Source organism: Falco punctatus (assembly GCF_963210335.1).
Source record: "Falco punctatus genome assembly, chromosome: 4".
In the NCBI taxonomy this organism is placed as follows: Eukaryota; Metazoa; Chordata; class Aves; order Falconiformes; family Falconidae; genus Falco; species Falco punctatus.
The window spans coordinates 42,746,703-42,767,034 of record NC_137583.1 but is presented as its reverse complement, the minus strand read 5'-3'; the positions used below and the strand labels follow the sequence as shown (position 1 = coordinate 42,767,034).

The window sequence follows — 20,332 nt, the reverse complement described above, 5'->3', positions numbered from 1 at the left end:
GGTGGTGCTCTTTGATTTCTAGTAATTTGTTCCTTCCCCAGAAGTTGTTGGATGTAGATAGAAACTGAGATTCTAATAGCATGGACTATGTTATTGCCATGGTAATGAGACATCTTCTCTCAGCTCATGAGTTTTGTTTCTTGCTATGAATTTCATTGCTATACAGGGAACAGCAGGTGAATTTGCCTGTGTAGCTAAAGAGAAAACGATGGCTGATTTTTATATAATCCACTGCAAATGTTATTTGGAATGTGCTTCAGAATACATTAATATGGCATTTGTAAGCAGTCTTATAATTGGCAATATATTTCAAATGCCTTTGATATTTGACTTGGGCAGGAGAGGAGAAGCTATAACACCTTTTGCAGAAGTCACTTCTGAAATTCAGACTGCAGTCAAACTTTGCATGCTCATAATTTTCAGGCAAAATAAACAAAAAAATGCAGTCTATCACTTTTCTGTGAAGGGCCAAATGAGAAGAACTGAAAAAGAGAAAGAGAAACAAAAGTCTGTGATAGCAATTCAGGTAAATATCACTGCACTAGAGGTAGCAAGGTTGGAGAGCAAGAGAGAAGGATAGAGGGAGTGAGGGAGAAAGATGTGGCTTGGGTGCTTCAGGGAAATCCTCATCTCTGCTAAGCCTTTTGAATAAAGAGGTATGTGCAGGAGCCGACAGGTAACTTTGGATGTGATGAGTCAAGTTGTCTTCAAGATGGAGGCAGTTTATTACAAATGTGAGAGGGTGATAAAGCCATGATGAGTCAGAGATATGAATGACAGAAGGCACCCCTTGATCACCCCAGATGTCCCGTACTGCATACACTGTGGAATCTCACCTGGTTATTCATACCAAAATTACTGTTTCTTCTACAAAGATATTCAGTCTTGAGTGGAAAAACTTCAATAAATGAGCCATCTATATCAGTCAGTAAGTAGCTGACAGTATGGCTCTCTCCTCAAGTCTTTTTTTCCTAGTTTTGATTTCCAACCATGAAGCTGTGTTTTGTATTGGTTAGCTAGAATATCCTCCGTAGTCAGAAATATTGATTATCTGTCTCTTCTCTTGGTATTTGGAGGCTGGGGCTACATCAGATCCTCCTCCTTCCCTATTTGATTGTTGGAAGTAATGATGCAAAGTGCTTTAATAGGTACGGTAAGAGTAACGCACCATTATAAAGGTTTGTTTCAAGGAACAGCAAATATTGAAATGCAGTTTAGGTAGAATGGAGATAAACAAATATTGTGTTTAGGAATCACAATACTTCTGGACAGGAAAATGGGAGCCAGGGGGAGGCATTTAATAATGAAAACATCTCTTCTTTTTTTTTTTTTTTTTTAAACTGTGTTTTCTATCAGAATCTTGTGTGTCTGAATTTGATGTATGAAGTCTTAAGATATGCGTTTCTGAGACAGTCATTGTCAGTACTGGGGTATGACCAGCAGAACTAAGCTCTGCTCCTGGAAGAATCTGCAATTTAAGGAAGGAACTAACACAAATGGTGTAATTGTAATGATCGTCTTTGTGAGGGTTAGTCTTTCAAAAAATGGTCATGAAATTATAAAATTCATCATTAACTCTCAAATGACAGTTGATAATAGCATTACTCTTATTGGATGAATTTATGAAGATCTAAAAAAAGAAAAAGATTTAATATATTATACAATTTCTAGTAGGTTAAAGGCTGCATGAAAACCTTTTAATTATTAGAAATAATCTAGGCAAGCAACACCTCCTCCTCCCCATTTCTAGCACTGCTCAAGTGCCTACACAGTCCTATTCTTTTCTAGCCATTATGGACGTATTAGGTAAAGGTACACTTCAGAAATAGGAAGCTATATTTAAGGAATCATGTCTCATTTCCTAGCTCTCTGTAGGTTTTCAAAGACAGCATTGCTTATATTTAGTAGCAGTTTTACCAAGAGAAGCAAAATACTTCTTTGAAGAGAGGTTGCCTTTTCAAAATGTTTTTTCAAAGTCCTTTTCAGTCTTCAAATAATATAAAACCACACTAGGAAGCCACAGCAGTAAGTGCTGTTGCAGAGGAGTAAACGGTGGCTGGATGGGGCCAAAGGCCAAGGCAATTCAGACAGTTAACTTGTTATTAAGTTTGCTTCTGTATTTAAGGTGGAGATGACCTGACTGAAGTGATTGCACCCATTCCTATGCTAGTATGAATTTGCATTGTACTGAACCTGAAGAGGCTATTGGTATCTGTGTACATGCTGGCAGTTTTTCTCGAGGGAGGGAGCCCAAATATTGTATGAGATGCTTGTGTATTTCTGACTGAGAAATGCAGGCAGAAGCATGACATGATCTAATTACTGGGCTCTGAGCTGAATCATGTGAGACACTAGCATAAACTTAACAAAAGGTTCCATCTGGTTCATGTAACTCTGAAATCCTGGCTGATGATTGCCCATGCCTTTGAGTGCGGCCCCAAGAAGGTGAAAGAAGGGTGACAGGAATGCTTGGGGGTTAGAGGACTTGGATATGCAATGGGCTGAGGGCCCGAATGTGAAATGGAAAGAAAATCAAGTGAAAATGCTTAGGGCTCCATGCAGCTGGTAGAGACACAGGCACAAGCTCATTGTTGCTTGCTTTTTTTTTTTTTTGGAAGTTACACACATACAGCACAGTGATGTATAACTTCGGGCAGATCTGCATTTAAAAAAGACATAGAAATAATTTTCCTAGCTCTTATTTGGGTTTTTATTTCATGTTGCTGAATTTATTTCTCTCCTAACCTCAGCAATCCACCAAAGGCGATTTTACAAATACTGTTTTCAGAAGTTCTTTCAGAGAAGTGCCTATCTGAATATTTTGGTTTTCACTTGTAAAAAATGAAGAAGGAAAGGACTTGGGGCACCAGTATCATCAGTAGTGAGTTTGTGGATTGCAACAGATACACACACACACACCCCACCATGCAATAAATATCCTGTCTGTGAAACATTAGGATTTGAAGCTTACACGTAAGATCTACTTAAGATTTCGACCCTTATTATTATGAAACAAAATACTGAAACCCCCTGATATTTGGTCAGAAATTCACATTTTTGAGAAAATATAAACTGTGGATATCCAAAGCTAGACGTTAGGTGAGCTTGTCCAATTAGTCCAAGCAAGCAGCAAGTTGTTTACAAACACATTGTGTATTAAGAATTCAGTGATGCAGATTCAATAAAGCAGATTAGTGGCATTTCAGATTCTCTGAAATAGCTAAGAAATGCAGATGGGACTGGGGCATACAACACAAGTACTAGGGAGACCAGTGTCCCATCGGGGAAGCCAGTGGTATGCTGTGAGTGCTGCAGTACGCTAACCACAGCTGAGTCACAACCACTATGTTTATTATAAATTTTTCTGAAAGATCCCAGCTTCAATTCTACCTTTGTTGATGGATTTTGATAAAAAAAACCCTTGCTGGTATTTTTATTAGTTGTACTGGTTTGTCTAGTGTTGGAAATGGCTAAATATGATGGATTTTGTGTTCCAAGGGACTTCTTCCATGTTGGCCAGAACAAAATTTGACGAAATCTTGTTGATGGAACCTCTCCACCTGTTATTTCTACTGGAAAAGAGTCTGGACTTTGACACAGAGGAAAACAGTGTTAATTATAAAATAATGTTGTTGTATTCCAGCCATGAAAGTCATGAAATTAACTTGCAACTTCATAACTTGAGGATGTAGTGTCTTCCTGAGGCTGCCAATGGAGTGATCTACCATCTTGTTATTGCTGCAAGGTAGAAACATTATCAGCATTATTTAGAATAGTTAACACTGAATGTGAAGGGATGCACAAACCTGAATTCTGATCATGTGAGAAAGTATCGGTATTCAGGAATATTCTCTGGAGCGGGTTTTTGTTACAGGCTGATTTTCATGTTGCAGTGTTTAATAATTTATATTATGTGATTTCTTACTGCATTGTTTCTTTTTTTTTTAAGCTATGAAAGATAATTGTATCCCAAAGAAGGGACTTATCTCTCTTTATCTATTCCTCTTTACTCTTCAAGCGAAATTATAATGTGGATTTCTGATGTCTGGTTTCAGGCAATAGATTATTTAAAATCCTATATAGAGAAAGAGATTTTAATTTCATTGCGAGAGCAGTCAGGATAAATTAGTTGGGAGGGGAAAACCTCAATAAAATAACATTTTTTTTCAAGGATAATTACCTTTGAGAATATCCAGGATAAGCAAAGAATTATTGACTGAGCAGACTGTTATTGCTTGGGGTTTTTTTGTCTTGTTTTGAAGTTGAAGTTTTGCTTTTTTTTTTTTAATAAAAATATTTCTGGCCTTAGATGTCTGTGAACATCTTTAAGAGAAACACCTGTCCCTGTTAACACAGAGTGATAACTTCATCTGTCTTTCACTCTGCCTTAAAATTGCCCCTAAATTAGCAGTTTGTCATGTGACAAAATCCCAAGCAACCCCCTTCATGCTTGCTAGCTAGGGGAAGCTGTGAAAGCTGACAGCAAGCGATCATCATTAACAGGTCAACTTTGTGGAACTCTTACTACTCAGAAAGGCAATCCTCATGAGGTGTTGAACAGCTTCTGCCAAAGGCTTTTTACCCTGCAACCCCTCATTGCTCCACAACATCTCAATATAACAGAAAAGTGGCACAGAAATCCTAGAAACCAGTATGGACAATTGTTTGAGTACCATAGAAACTACCACTGCAAGGAAAACCTTTTTTTCTTTGGTTTTGCCATCCAAATACTGAGGATGCAGATAGTTTGGGGAGAAAAAAAAAAGTGTAAGTGTGATATTTTCATGTCATGTGATTGTCCATTTGCTGCAGCTTTCATTTTCTTTCTGTGTGGGATCAGCTTTGCAATTAACTCTAACGTCCAAAACTCGTGTGTCCCTTATGATGCTATGTGATCAAATTTCATATCAGAACCTTTTATAGTGTGTTTCTTCCCATGGTCGGTCTTCAGGCAGTTGGATGACTTGACCTTCGTGACTTTTCTAGTCATGTGAGACAACACAATCTGTCTTGTTGGCAGCCTGCTGTGGCCACAAGCTCTGTATCTCTGTATCTTCCTCTTCTCTGCTGAGTTGTGGTGGTTTTCGTTAGATAAGCAGGTGTGAGAAAGTCTCAGAGGATGTGATACCAGCCCTTGGTTCCTGGCACAGAGAACACCTTTAATAGAAATGTCTTACTCTGCGTACAACGGGATGACTAGCAAAGCCCCTCAACAGCCTGGTAGCTGTATCCCTTAGGAAAAAATCTGTTAATAAGGGTGCAGGAAAAAATGCTGTCTAGACAGATGGGAATGACTCTGGGCTGCTGAAATGCTGTTCATGTGCAGTAAGTGTGTTTATTAAGGGAAGGGTTCCCTGGTCAGACAGCTGCCTGCAGCGTGCTTCCACACCTATGGCGAGAGGGACATGTTAGAGAGAATCCAGGGCATGTTTCAACATGACAAATAGCTTCCTAAAAGAAACCATGAGGTTTTGCTTCAGGTCAGCAAACTCATGATCAAGTGAGGAGTTCTGTTAGATGAGCCTTTAATTTGCCCGTAGAAAGGGCTCCCGTACATATGATAGTCTTGTTATACTTTGCATTGCCTGTTGCCTGATTTCCCCAGACTATTTGAATTAGCCTAGTCGGTGTCGGATGAGGGGTCACCAAGGAATGTTTTTGAGCTGCAGTTGGTGGCTTTCTAGCCAAAATCCTCCAGCAGTGAAGTTAAAATGCAGTTGCTATGTCAGGGTGGTGGGGGGAGATGGACTGATCAACTTGTGAAAGATCTCAGATCTTGTTCTTTCAACGGCTTGTAATTTTCACAATATGCTGATTTTTTTTTAACCCAATATCCTAGCTAATTTTGAAAGGAAAGTTCTGCCTTTCTAGATTTCCTCCCACATTTCATTTAAATAAGTTATTCTTCACCTTTTGTTCCAGGCTGCCGTGCTCTGTTAAATGCTACTTCAGAAATGACTGCCTTTTACTGATGGGTGAAATAATCTCCATGCAAAGTCTGGAAATTATTTTCAGTCAGGGAGGTATTTTAAGCTTCTTTGAAGTGAGAAGTGCAGGATAAGGGGGATAGGCAGTGTGTGGGACTATGAAGTGGGTATTATGTGTTCTTTATTGGCTTCTGATATTTGGTGCTTTATGGGGTTTTGAAAGTGTCACTTAATTTCTTATTATTGCCATTTAAAAAAAAAAAAAAAATGTCACATTATTTTGCCACAACACCTGGAAGTGGTTGAATGGAACAAATATGGTCATGGAACCACAAACCTATTTTTTATTAGCTCTGTGGGATAGGCATGGGTGGTTCCCTGTGTGATCTTCGTGTGAACACATGACTTCTCAGGTAAATCTAGCAGGTCAAATTGGAGTAACAGGCATGCAGTACACCAAGATGTCTTGCTGTTGCACTGAATGCTGCTTTTTCGCTTTGGGTCCTTCACCAGGCAGGCATGTAGATGTGAAAAGTATGTTGCTGTTCATGGCGGTCAGACAGTTACAAGTCTTTGAAAAGGACCTACAGATGCAAATGCCTAATTGCCCGAATTATGAATGTATGTATTTCCATTTCCATATTAGTCAGATGGACTCTGTGCCTTACTTCAATAAATGATTAGTTTTTATTTGCTCACCTGTGTGTATCTCCTGCAGCAGTGAAGGGATGTAGGTGCCTATGCCCAGAAGAGTGTTTGCTGCCCCACAGGTCAGTCTGACACATCTCTGTTCAGGCCTGGAATGCGGGCTGCTAGCTGTTTTTCTCTGCCATTTAGAAGACCATGCAGTTTCGAGTCTTACATTAAGAGTGACAGAAACACTGATTTCCTAGCACTGCTCATTTCTGCTATGTCTGTTTTGGTGAATGTCCTGACGTGAGGACTGCTCACAGGGGAAGGAGGAAAGGGAAGGCCATAATCTCTGTGAAATCACTGGGGCCTCCGTGGGTCTCATGCATGATGGCACAGATCTGTATGTTGCTGTGCTCAGTAACTGCTAGTTGAGATACTGTGGCTGTACCAGACTGGTCATGGGTTTCAGAGATGGCAATCATAACCCAGGGATTTATACATCTGTGAGTGTGAAAAGTAATTTTGCAGTGTGTTTCATTTGCAGCTCTTGTATTATTAACTCTAATGGTGAGTGAAATGCAATGGCTTTGGAACAATACAATCCACGTGTCTGCAAAATCAACACTGTACCTGCTCTCATCATGGTGCTCGTCTCCTTATCTGGTCCAGACATATGCTAAAAGCAACACACAAAATCAGTCTCCGTGATAAATCTGGTGTTCACAAAGTCTTAATAAAATTAAAATGTAATCTCATATCTCCTTAATGTTCCTGTAACCTATATGCCTTTAATCATCTGTACTGTTTACTGCCAGTTCAATTATTTGGTATAATAAAGGAGCCTAATGCTTGAAAGTAGGCTAATAATAAACTCTAAAAATCCAAAATTTTGCATGTAGTCTTCACCACTGTTACCTAGAGGAAGGGAATGCCATTTTCTTTATTTAACCTACCAGCCTCTATCCCTTGGGTACATTTTTTAGACTTAAAGCCAGTAGCGTTCCAGTTTGCAGGTTGCTGTTGCTCGTTAGATTTACAAGTGTATCATACTCCTGTGTTCTCCAGTCTTGCTCAAAATAATCTTACTACTAGTGTCATTCTTAGCCAGAATACATATCAGAAAAATCTGGAGATTTTAATCATGTCAGTGGCACTTTTGCAGTAAAATGGACCAGAAGAAAAGCCAGGCCTTTCTTTTATGTGTTCCTTTGAGTATTGTTATGGGTTTGTCTTGAAACAGAGGCTCCTTCTAACACAGTGCAACTTCTTCTGGTTGATCCTGCTGCAAATATCTTGTATATTCTCTTACTCTTCACTCTATCATCTCTGTGTCTGTTTTGGGGCCTTGATTCTGTGTTTTAAGGTTTGACAACTTATAACCACGCAAGTTGTTATGATAGCCTGTAGAAAGAGCTTTCTTGATTCCTGTGTATCAAAGTTCATGACTAAACCCTCACTGTATATTCTGCTGGTCTCTGGTAATAAGTTTCTTTATGCTTTAGTTACACATTAAAAAGTGACACATTTATTTTCATAACTGAATTCAGTGTCCTAGCACTACGCTTTGTAGAAAGGAAGATAACGGTGGGAAAGCAAACATTTCTGTTGACTTACTGTGGTGTGTGATCTGCTAGTCAAACGAATTTAGAGGTTTTTTTGTTTAGAAGAGGAATGTTTAGAGGGAGGGAAAGAGGACTGCTAAAAGCAAAAAAAATAATGCAGCTACTTTCTATTAATTTCAAGTCTTTGTCCAGTCTGGTGTGAAGCTAAGAGAGAGAGATCTCTTGCTCTCCATGTATTAAGTTAACTTTGCATGCATATACATTATATTCTTATGCTAGTTGTAAGTACCTTAATGTAATTTTAGGGCTTTGTAGTTTATTTTGGCAGAACTCTTGGATGGGTACCTATTTCCCTGGGTTTTATTTTTTCTTAGCTTTTATAATTTTAATTTCCTACTGTATCACAAAACTTTCAGTTTAGTTTATACAAGTGAAAAAATAATACCAGTTAAAACTATTCCAGTTTTTTAATCTTGATCTAAGGCTCTTCGAAATATCCTTTAGAAGTGCTGAGCACAGCACTTTTTCTGATTTGAAGTCAGTGATTCAACATTAGTAGCTGACATGTTGATTAATATCCACTTGTAAAACCTCCAAATACAGTTTTGGGTACAGTGTGTAACTTGTCTGAAAGGGGCTCCAGGAAGCTCTGAATCAACAGGCAGAGCTGAAGGGACAGGACAGTGCCCTTTGCTTGATGTACTTATCAGGTTTTCTAGACACTTTCTAGCACTGTCTTGCTGCATTTGGAAGTTTTGTAGCCTTGATGTATTTGCTTTGCATAGCTCCTGGAGCTCCTAACTAGTGTTTAATCAGTCCTGAATACCAGTAGAAGCCGCATGGAAAAGCAAGCTCTGTGTGACATTTGAACTCGATCCTTTGACAGAGGTACCCAGGTGTGTGATGGGCAGAGGTACCATGTGTGGTGCAGCTTTGGAGTTTAGTTTGCACATCTCTGTGCAGTGGGGCTTGGGAAAGGGCAGACAGGAAGGACACAGGGAAAACCAGGGCTGTCGCTACCTTGGGGAAGCAGCTGGATTGGTTGAGGCTGAGATGGAATTTACTTGCCTTCTCTTGGTGGCAATAGTTTCTTTTTATCTTTTTGCCAGCCTTGCTCAGACCTCATCCTTTCCGTTCTATGTGATAACTGCCTAGACGCTGGCATTATCCTTCCTAATTTCTGAGAGCTATTTTCTGTTTGGACTTACGTAACAGGCTTTAGCAGTGTCTTCAGCTGCTGTTTGCTCACTGTGGAGTAGCAAACACTGCGCTGCTGCTGCTTTATAACCTTCTGTCTGGGCCCTTGGAGCAGCTGAAAAACTGGACAGTCTTGGCTATTATTATTTTCCATGCCATGATTCATCATTCAGCCTAATCAGTCCACTCATTGGCACTTGACGAACCCCAGCAGGAAAGCATGTCCCAACACCAGGCTCAGAAGGGGTCATAGATCACAGGCCTCCAGCTTTAGCTCAATGTCCTCATGGTCTTCTGCTAGAGAAAAGCTATGGCTTTTGAAGAACCAAATGGTAACTCAGTATCATCAGAACTTTGGGATCAGATGGCACCATTTGTGTAGCAGCAATAGATGCACGGAAAAATGCCAGCATGGAAACTAGAAACATATGAATTACCATGGAGATGAATGCAGACCTGGTAAGGACATTTTCAGCAGAACTGTCTCCTTGGCAAATTCATCAAAATGAAAACTTTTTGTGGAAACATATCAGCTGACAGGAGGAAGATCTCAGAACAGACGCTAGCTTTGAGCCCAAGATATTCAAACTGATATATGGGGGAACCAGATTCAGATCCCCACTCTGAATATCATCGCCAGATCCTACTCTTTTTCTCTCTGTCTTCCTTTCCTTTTAAGTAAAAAATGTTGAAATCTTGGTATTTTGGGTGAAGTTCATGTTTCCTGATGCAGCTCATCTTCATCAGATTATTGATAGAAAACCCTCATTTTGTTAGTCATTAGCCCTGCCGTTAACTCAAGGGTCTTGTCGTCTTATGTATGTGCATAGCAGTCAGGAGGGGAAAAGAAAGGTTCTACTAAACTGCCTATATGGGAAATAGAGTAAAAACCTTTTCAGCTTAACCTGGATCATGCCAAATCATCCCCTTTTCTAAAAAGTATAATAGTGTTCTTTAGCATGGCAAATTGCCTCCTATCCTGTGCAGTGTGCAACCCCCCTAAGATCAGTGAAATGAGTAAAGCAGAAATCCAGATGGATATTAGCTCCTTTATATTTAAGCTATTTTCTCCCTTTTCCCCTTTTTGTACTCACCTGAACGTGTGTACTGTGTGTGGCTGCATCTGACATCCCACGATGGCAAAACTAAACCCCAAACCACAGGTAGTCTAATGTACTGATTCCTTTTATAAAAAGGGACATAACAGCCATAATTGCCGATTAAGGACATACAACAGGACATGCTGAGCAGCATGGACATCTGGAAGGGTGACAGGATATTTTCTTTACTCGTTTGCATGAGCCAGCCTCTCAAGCCTGTCAGGGTCCCTCTGGATGGCATCCCTTCCCTGCAGCATGCTGACCATGCCAAGCAGCTTGCTGTTATCAGCAAAAAAAAGTCCAGGTAGATGTCAGTTGCCCTTCCCTTATCCACTGGTTCTGTAGCCCCATTGTAGAAGGCCAAGAGATTAGTCAGGCACGATTTGCCCTTAATGAAGCCATGGTGGCTGTCACCAACCACTTCCTTATTTTCCATGTGCCTTAGCATATGTCATGGTTTAACCCTAGCCAAAAACTAGGTACCATGCAGCTGCTCTATCACTCTCCACCTCCCCCAATGGGATGGGGAGGAGAAGTGGAAAAAAAAAAGGTAAAACCTGTGTGTTGAGATAAGAACAATTTAATAATTGAAATAAAGTAAAATAGAATAATACTACTAATTTTAATGGAAAGGCAGATAACAAAAAGAGAAATAAAAGTCAAGGAAAAAAAAAACAAGCAATGCACAACACAGTTGCTCACCACCTGTTGACCAATACCCAGATATTCCCTGAGCAGTGATCCCACCCCCCTGGCCAACTCCCCCCAGTTTATATACTGAGCATGATGTCATATCATATGGAATTATCCCTTTGGGTCAGCTGTCCCGGCTGTGTTCTCTGTTAGTTTCTTGTGCCCCTCCAGCCTTCTCACTGGCCAGGGCATGAGAAGCTGAAAAGTCATTTACTTGATATAAACACTAATTAGCAACAACTACAAACATCAGTGTGTTACCAATGTTAGTCTCATCCTAAATCAAATACACTGTATTTGCACTATACAAGCTGCTAGGAAGAAAATTCTACTCCAGCCAAAACGAGGACAGCACAGTTACCAGGAATATGTGCTCCATAATCTTGAGACTGACTGGCTTGTAGTCCTCCAGGTCTTCCTCTTTCTTTTCTAAAAACTGGGGTTATGTTTTCCCATTTCCAGTCAGTGGGAACTTCACTGGACTGTCATGACTTCTCAAATATGATGGATCGTGACTCAGCTGCTCCATCTGCGAGTTTCCTCGGGACCTATGAATCCATCCCATCAGATCCCATGGACCTGTGCATCTTTGGGTTCTTTATATGGTCTCGAACCTGATCCCTTACAATGGGTGGTTATTCATTCTCCCAGTCCCTGCCTTGCCTTCTGCAACTTGGCAGTGTGGCTGGAGCACTTACTGGTGAAGACCAAGATGAAAAAGTCATTGAGTACCTTGTCCTTCTCCATATCCCAGGTAACCAGGTCTCCCATTTCCTTCTGGAGAGGGTCCACATTTTCCCTAGCCTTCCTTTTACCACTGATGTACCCATAGAAGCTTTTCTTGTTGTCCTTGATGTCCCTGGCTGGATTTAATTCTCTCAGGGTTTTAGCTGTCCTAACCTGATTCCTGGGTGCTTGGACAATCTTTCTGTGTTTCTCCCAGGCTACCTACCTGTCCTCGCTTCTCTCTAGAGAGTGCATCAGGCCTCAGATGGGTGCCTCCATACCTCTTAGAAGAGAGTTGCCTACTACTATCACCCATCACCTTAGTTGTGCTGGTTGCTGCATGGGGAGCAGACTGGGGTGCCTTGCTCGGCTCCAGGGTCTCTCCTGATGTGATGGGTCCTTCCTCTTCAGCCTGCAGAGTGGCAAAGCGGTTCTGCAAGAGCACCTCAGGCTTCAAGGGAAGTGTCTTCCTCCTGCAGGTCCTTCCCGTTCCAAGCTTCCATTTTTCTGCATTATTTCCCCCCCTCCCTTCTGTGTGTGCCGTTCGGGGAATTTTTGGCTGTTTGGCCATGGGCTGTGAGTCCACTTGCACTTGGCACCAGTTACCTAGTTCTGTCTCAGCTTCCCTGATGTTATGCAGCCTTCTTATCGGCTCCTGCAGTTCAGCCACCTACTGCAGGAGGTCCTCCACCTGGGCACACCTTTTGCAGACACATCTGCTGCCTGTCCCTGCCGCAGAAGAAAGGGCTGGGTGCTTCCTGCAGTCTGTCTGCGCTGCAGCCTGTCCCTTCAGCAGCTTGCTCTGGGTGGAGGCACTGGCTACGGCCTAGAAAAGGTAAGAAAAAAATAGGCAAAAAAAGACTCAATAATAATTCAGCAGTTTTGCCCTTCGCTGGGCATTTTCTTAGGAAAAGGAAGCAAGCAATGTTTTGCTATGTGACAGTCTTTCCCAGTGGGTAAAACATTTAAATCGGCCTCTCTGATTTGCATTGTTGCTACCGATAATTGTTTTGGTCAGGCTTTTTTTAGGGTGGCTGAACAAGCAAATTCTGCCTGCTTTGAGGATTTACCAGTATTGCTTCCCTCCAAGGCAGAGCACATGAATTGTGTTAAACACAATCATCAGAGTACCTGGGTTACTTCTGGAAATGAATATGAAACATGGGAATGGAGGAAGGTTTGTCTTTGCTGCAGAGCTCAGATGAAAGAAAACAGCTGAGGTGGAAGGAGGGAGTTGTTTAGGAGGAAAAAAAGTCTCAAAGACTGAGGAGAAAAAGCTAAACCCTGTGGTTTGGGATAATCCTCAAAAAGTTTCCAATCTTTTGGGCTATTAGTTGAAATGAAATGATTTGTCAGAGTCTTTCCAGACTCAATTCAAGCTATTGAAATGTCAAAGGAAGACAACGGAATCTGCTTTCACCTGGGAAGAAAACTTTGAAAAGTAGTAGAAAGCTCTTGCATTCACCCATCCCCAGACAGCAACAAACTGAGCAATACTGACAGGAAAGAATACGATAAGCAGCTGCTGGAGAAATCTGAAGGTAAAAACATCTACGGCTTGGCAGGGCTGAAGCAGCCTCCAACCACAAAGGGCTCTGAGCATCCTGACAAGTCCTTTTACAGCTCCTGGGTGTGAAGGGCTGCAGCAGTCCTGTCCTCTCGCTATGCGCCAGAACACAGGCTGTGAAGAAAAAACCCAACAAACACCACCCATGGCAGCTGGTAACTTACATTTACTCTAGGATCTAATGGCAGTGGGAGAACAGTGCTAGATATCAGATACAGGCCCCTCTGGGATGGCAAATGGCTTTTCTGTGTCCTTTCGGAGAGGTGATGTCTTCATGAAAAAAGCAGGCAGATATACTGCCAAAGGAGCAAGTGAAGTGAAGCTTAGAAAAAGGCAAAAGAAACTAAACACAGCTATTATATTCTTTGGCTTTCGTCTGCTTATTGAGTATACGCAGGGTAGAAAGAAGAGGTATTAACTGAAAATTGATTTTCCTAAGCAAACTTCTTCAATTTCTTCAGCTATATTACTGCATTGTTGGCTTGTTCTGTAGACTGATAGAAGAGACAGTTTAGTTCCAAACTGAGTTGGATAAAACCTTTTTTTTGTTTTTGTGGAAGAAAAAATTTAGCAGTTTGTAGAGCTTTGGACTGAATGCTGTTAATTTACCTGGGTAGGGTTGGAGGAAGCAAAGTAAGCCTCTGCCCTCCTGACAAATGTCAATTAAATGTTTAATTTCAAGGAAGCCAAAATCTTGCTTTAGAAAAAACATTTTTATTTTCGTGCTTTTTAAACTCAGCTTTTGATTGTCACTTTTGAAATGGCATCTTTCAGTAAAATATGGATAAATAATGAAGAAAAAAATTGTAAGCTTTTTATCCCATGCTTCTTCACAACACAAACACACACCACCAGAAACACTTCATTCAGAATCCCACTTTACTTTAGACCCAAATAAAGTTTTACCTTTTTTCAACTGAATAATATGAAAATATTGATTTCTTTTCAACCTTTTCCATATTTTGTTTTCTTTGCTTTCTAATTTTTTTTTAGATTAACATATAAAATAAATCACAGTTCAATCAGCTCTCATTCTAAGTTTTAAGGTGAGTTGGGAGACGCTTTATTTTCAAGTAGGTCTATATTCATGAAGATTGCAGTTTTCTTTGGGCTCCGTTGCCTCAGATAGGCAGTACTGTTTGAAAGAAATAATCCCAGATAACTGAAAGACAAAATTAATGATAGGTAAGAAAAAAGAAGCTATAAGATAAAGCAAGACAGACTCTCTAGATTTAATTTGAGGTTTGATTTTTATTTCCTCTCCTTGTGGAAGAAAAGTTCATCTCTGTTGGCCTTACTGGGTTTCTTAACAGCAAAAATCAAATTTTGGATTCTTACAAGTTTGCTGTGGACTTAGACTGTCCATGGATCCCTTAATGCCTAAGAAGGGCTGGTGCTCATGCCACAGCACATAGTGTAATAGGGGCTCTCTTCTCTAGCTAGCCATGTGATTTGACAGTTTTTTAATTCTATATTAAATATCTATTTCTAGATATTTAATATAGAAATTCAGTGTTTTGGTAACAGATTTGGTGTCATGAAAAACTGGTTTCGTATCAAGGGGTGAACACAAGTTCCTTAGGAATCAGGGAGCGTCCCTGAAATTGAGGAATATTGATTTTGGAAAGTTGTGAATAAGTGAATGTTGAATTACTTGGGAGGTAAAACCCTTGCAATAAAAAGGAAAATAATTCTGAGGCTGCATGACCTGCAGGTAGGAATTTAATTCAGTGCATCACTTTTAACAGTTCTTTGAAGAACTCTCTTTCCTCCTCTCTGCAAGAAGTACAGGAAAGCTAGTTCCCTAGCTTTAACACTTATTGTTAGGTGCATTAAATTAAGCAATGTAAATCCACCCCTGAAAATTTACCTTTTGTCAGAATTTGTGCAAAAGGTGTAATTTCACTTGGCAGAATTGATAACAATCTATCTTCTGGGAGCATTGTAAAATACGTTTTTTTGTTACCAGTTTTCCTATTTTCCCCTTGATGAGGCATAGGTCCCAGTGAATAGCCCGTTTGTATACTGGTGATCGATTTTGATAGTTATCTGTTTTTGGTGTTTTGTTTTTGTAAACTTACCTGTCCTCTTTCAAAAAGCAACAACAATTAAACTAAAGGTTACTCTTTAGTTTCCTGGCATCCCCATCTAGGAGGAGATGAGCCTTTCTGGGAGGAGAGCATTGTAGAAGATAAGAACTAATCACTGTAAGGACCATAGTGTATAGTCTTTGCTTAGATAAACCTACAGCAGTGTCTCTATATTTGTGTCTATGTGTGGATATGTTTGAGTGAGTGGAAAGAAAAAAAAAATCCAAAAGACTGTTCACATTCCTTCCTCTGGGAAGGGGTGATGGCAGATGTCAGTTATGTTTCCTACTAGCAGGGATTAGCTAACTGGGCACAGAATCTTCCCATATCCATGATTACGGACATGTTCTAGAAAAACCGATTTATGTAGTTGGAGGATACATTTTGTTTTAGATTTCCTGGAAACGGTTTTATTAAGCAGATTATTTTGACACTTGCCTTTGTTGCTGTCTATATTACCGTATCAAAGAACCACTCACCACACTGTGCACAAGAAAACAGCAGTACCATACACAGTCATGCAGAGTTTATATTAATTGTTTGCAATGGCTAGTATTCTAACTTAATTTCAGGGACATTTTCTCTTTGGGTAACATATTTCTGAAGAAGTGTTGGATAATTTACAAGATTCACATTTAATTAATGTGAGAAAAGACCAGGAATCTAAACCCATGGTACTTGCTCTTCTTTTGTGTTGCATTTTAGTTCTGACAACCACTTGCAGAGATTCCTTTACAAACCTTTCTGCTGTTTAATGTTAAAAAAAAAAATATCTGAGCAACATTCCTCAACTTCAAGTGTGTTTTTCCATTAAATAAGATTTTGGTTCCTATCATGAAATATGTAAGCTAACATTAACAGGAGATGATTTTGAAAATTTTTATGTTTGGTGTATTTTGCACAGATTATGAATGGTGTTGCTGGTTGCATTAATGTCAGCTTGGAAATATCTGCAGCTATACACTTAATGTTTATATAAAGCAATTTCAAAGGCCAATGCTAGCTCTTACAGTATATGAAGTAATCCTGTTTTTTCCATCGCCAATCCTGCCTGTTGTTTGGATAAATGCTGCCTGGGCACAAGGTGTGAGAATGGCCTTTTGGCATCAGATTCCAATCGAAAGTCACTTCTTTCTACTGCCAAAGTTAACTTCATGTGACCTGGATGAATCACTTAATTTCAGTGGTTAATGGGTTAGCTCCCCATTTGCAGACAACATTGTACAATTGTCCTTTTATGTTTTTTTCAGCTAAAAAGTGTGAACTAGTGACTGTTTCATGTTTTTAAAAAGCTAGGCCCATGGAAATGCAGACTTTGACTTCCTTTTGTCACTATCTTCAACATCAAAGATCATCTTTCACATATGAACGTGAAATACTACTGAAATGTAATATGTGCTGAAATGTAGAATGTACTGAAAGATGTGCCTGAAATATGGGTATGTTGTGTGCATTAGATCAGGCTTTGATGGAAGTCACTAAGATGACTTAGTGACAGTGCAATTGTTCTTCTCTTGCTCCCTTCTCACTGCACATCCAGAGATGCTAGGCTTTTTGTCCTTATTGCTGTCTCATAATTTAAACATTAATGCATACACACTAGTTCAAAGGCACTGATCTGACTTAAAAGTAACCAGGAAGAAATAAAAAATCATTTGGGAGCAGTTAAAAAAAAAATAAAGCAGGAAATTTTGATCTAAAAAGCCACTAGTTTAGAGCGAAAATAAATTTCAAAATAATGTAATTTGCTGTGCTTTGGTGCATCTTAGAGGTCAGGTCACTTGTAAAATGGAAACATGCAGCATGAAGGTACTACCTTGGGGTAAATGGGAAGTACTGCAGGATATTTAGCAGATAGTATGATTTAAAGACCAGCATTTGGCTTCAACTCTGCCAGCTTGGGTGAGCAATTTTGCTTTTGCCATACTTTGGTATCCTCTCTTAGCTCCTTAGGAAATGGTGTGCTTTTTTCTTCTGTGCTTGTACAGTGCATATCAACCTAATGTCTAATTTCCTTTGGAATGTCCAGATGATAATGGAGGAGGATGATAACGGAGTAACAATTTAAAACAACACATGGCACTGTTACTGGTATCATTCACAGATTACTACAGAGAATTCAGAAATAATATTGGTGCTACATGAATAATTGATGTCGTAATCTTCAGACCACTTGTCCTTTCATGTAGTAGTTCGGGAAGTGATGTCACTTCCTGTCATGTATTTCTTGCTACATGTTATAAAAACCTCTGTTTACAGAAACAGAATCACTCTGCATGCTTGAAAGTGGAATTTTGAAGTACCACTGAAGTCACTGCTGGCACAAAGATACTTCATAGTAGTGACAAAGAATTACTCTAGTATTGTTCAATTTACATGATTGTAAATTGATGGTGTCTTGATTTCAGCTGGGATAGAGTTAATTTTCTTATTAGTACCTGGTGCAGTGCTGTGGTTTGGATTTGGTGTTAGAATAATGTTAATAACGCACTGATGGCTTTAGTTGTTGCTAGGTATGTTAATACTAACTCAAGGACTTTCTCAGGCCCTGTCAGTGAGAAGGCTGGAAGGGCACAAGAAGTTGGGAGGGGGCATGGCCGAGACAGCTGACCTGAACCAGCCAAAAGGCTGTTGCATATCATATGACATCATGCTCAATATATAAATTGTAGGGAGCTGGCCAGGGCCTGCCGATCGCTGCTCAGGGACTGGCTGGGTGTGGGTCAGCGGGCGGTGGGCAGCTGTGCTGTGCGTCGCTTGTTTTTTGCCACCCTTCCCTTTGGATTTTATTCCTCTCCCCCTTCTCCCTCACTTTCATTACAATTGTTATTTTTGTTATTATTATTTTATTTCAATTATTAAATTGTTCTTATCTCAGCCCTCTAGTTTTACCTTTTTACTGATTCTCCTTCCCATCCGTCTGGCATGGAGTGGGGTGGGGTGGGGGTGTAAGTGAGTGGGTAGCTGCATGGTACTTAGTTGCTAGCTGGGGTTAAACCACAACAGATGGTAGTATCTTTGAGATGTTGCCTAAAAGGAATAAGAGAAAAATCTCTGCAACACTACTGTGATATTCATGCACATCACCTGTCTCAATTCCATTGAAGAGGCACAATGATCAATGGGACAGTACAAGATACATTGCCTTTCCACAGCTGTACTCCCAAGGACGCCTTGGCTAAGTGACTTCTGCTTTGAATGCTGCCTTTAAAGGCCTGAAAACTTATTCTGCTTTAACGATATATCATTTTGAGCTGAAAAATATAGTAGTGAAAGCAGTAGTGGCAGCAGAGCACAGGTAGACCCATAACTACTAAGACTGAGAATCCTCCATTGCCCTTGACTCCAGAGTACTCTTGAAATTCTCAGTTTTAAATTGTGCTGCATCCATGATGCAAAACAACCAAAGCCAGACAATGCAAATAAAATGTTCTGTGAAAAAGTGAGTGCTGAATTTTCTGAGATAAACAAGTAACAGAAAATGAAGCTGTAGGAATACAAACAAATGGCAGCTTTAATATTGAAATTAGCCAAATTTTGCCAATTCCAACTGCAGCTGTGATATTTAGGTTCAATTAGATTAAAAGAAAAGCATTTCCTTTAGCACATAGTTTTGCAAACATTAGGATACTGTAATAAATAAATAAATAAACAAGCCCAGCCAGGAAGCACAGATGCCATTTAATGTGGTAGTGTATAAAAGTTTACAGTTACTTCTTTTAGACTCTTCCCTGGGGTGCCGTGTGTCAGCCTCCCGGAGAAGGAACTGCAAAGTCTGATTCACTGACGTATTAGACGACATCTGTGCTTGCTGGCTTGGATTAGAGATACTGAATCAAAAAGAGTCTGATCTGCCTTACCAGTACTAAGCTGACACAACATTATACAGCTTTAGCTTGTTGGCTTTTTTATCTGTTTGTGTTGTATGTTATGAGTCAGCACTGCTTGTTTTTTTTGGATTGGGATTGCCGTTTGCTTGGGCAGGGTATGCGGTGTGAAATGGGTTTGGCCATATCTGTAACCTGCCAAGGAAGAGCTCTGTTTCACACGTTCAGCTGAAGCAGAAATACAGGGAAACTCATAGGCCGGAAAAAGTGGCAACTTGTCAGGGCACCAGCTGCTTCATGCGAGGTTAGGTTGGGTATAAGGGTAAGAAAGCTAATTCTTAATAGATCCTGCTAATATAAGTCCTTCTGCATCATTTTCTTTTCTGTGGAGACTATATATTAAGCAGGAGGCACCGTGTCAGTCCGGCCCTGCTGCCAGCCGGTCACCATGCAGAGTGCTCCTGGCACGGGAGCTGCCCGGCAGCTGCGAATGGGCACAAGCAGATCAGAAGGCGCAGGCTGGTGCCCTCTGATGCAGGGGAAATGCTCTTGTTACTGTAATTAATACTGCAAAAATGCCGGGTAAGTGTGGCTGCTTTGGTTAGTGCCATACTGTTTTTCATATTCCATTCTTGTAGGTAAGCCCCACTTTATGTGTATGTTTATTTCAAGAATTCTATGAAACATGCACTGAGCTTCATAAATAAGTGGATACATATTCCTGGATCCCTGATAACTTTGGCCTTTCCTTGAACTTTCAGACCAGAACAGGAATATTTGGAGAAAAATTGAAATTATTTCTGTTCTTCAATTGCAGTTTATTTTACTGTAGATAACTGCAGGATTTCTCAGGCTAGGGAAGATGTTAACGAGCAGAATGTTATTTTTGCTATTTGTAAATTTGCCATTAGGTTCCAACTGACATTGCTGCCTTTTCCTACATCACTTAAAATCTCACCCAGAAGTGGTAAATACAATTTCTAACCATCATAAATAATGAACGAATATCC

The 20,332-nt window shown here is 40.1% G+C and overlaps 1 long non-coding RNA gene across 1 annotated transcript in view; it reads right to left on the bottom strand.

The window, feature by feature from the left end:
* Positions 1–1,316: 1,316 nt before the first annotated feature.
* LOC308062743 overlaps positions 1,317–20,332 on the bottom strand; it is a 69,554-nt gene continuing 50,538 nt past the window's right edge. Inside the window, exon 2 of the long non-coding RNA XR_013927668.1 lies at positions 1,317–18,525. This is a non-coding gene — a long non-coding RNA (uncharacterized lncRNA). The remainder of the gene's footprint in view (positions 18,526–20,332) is intronic.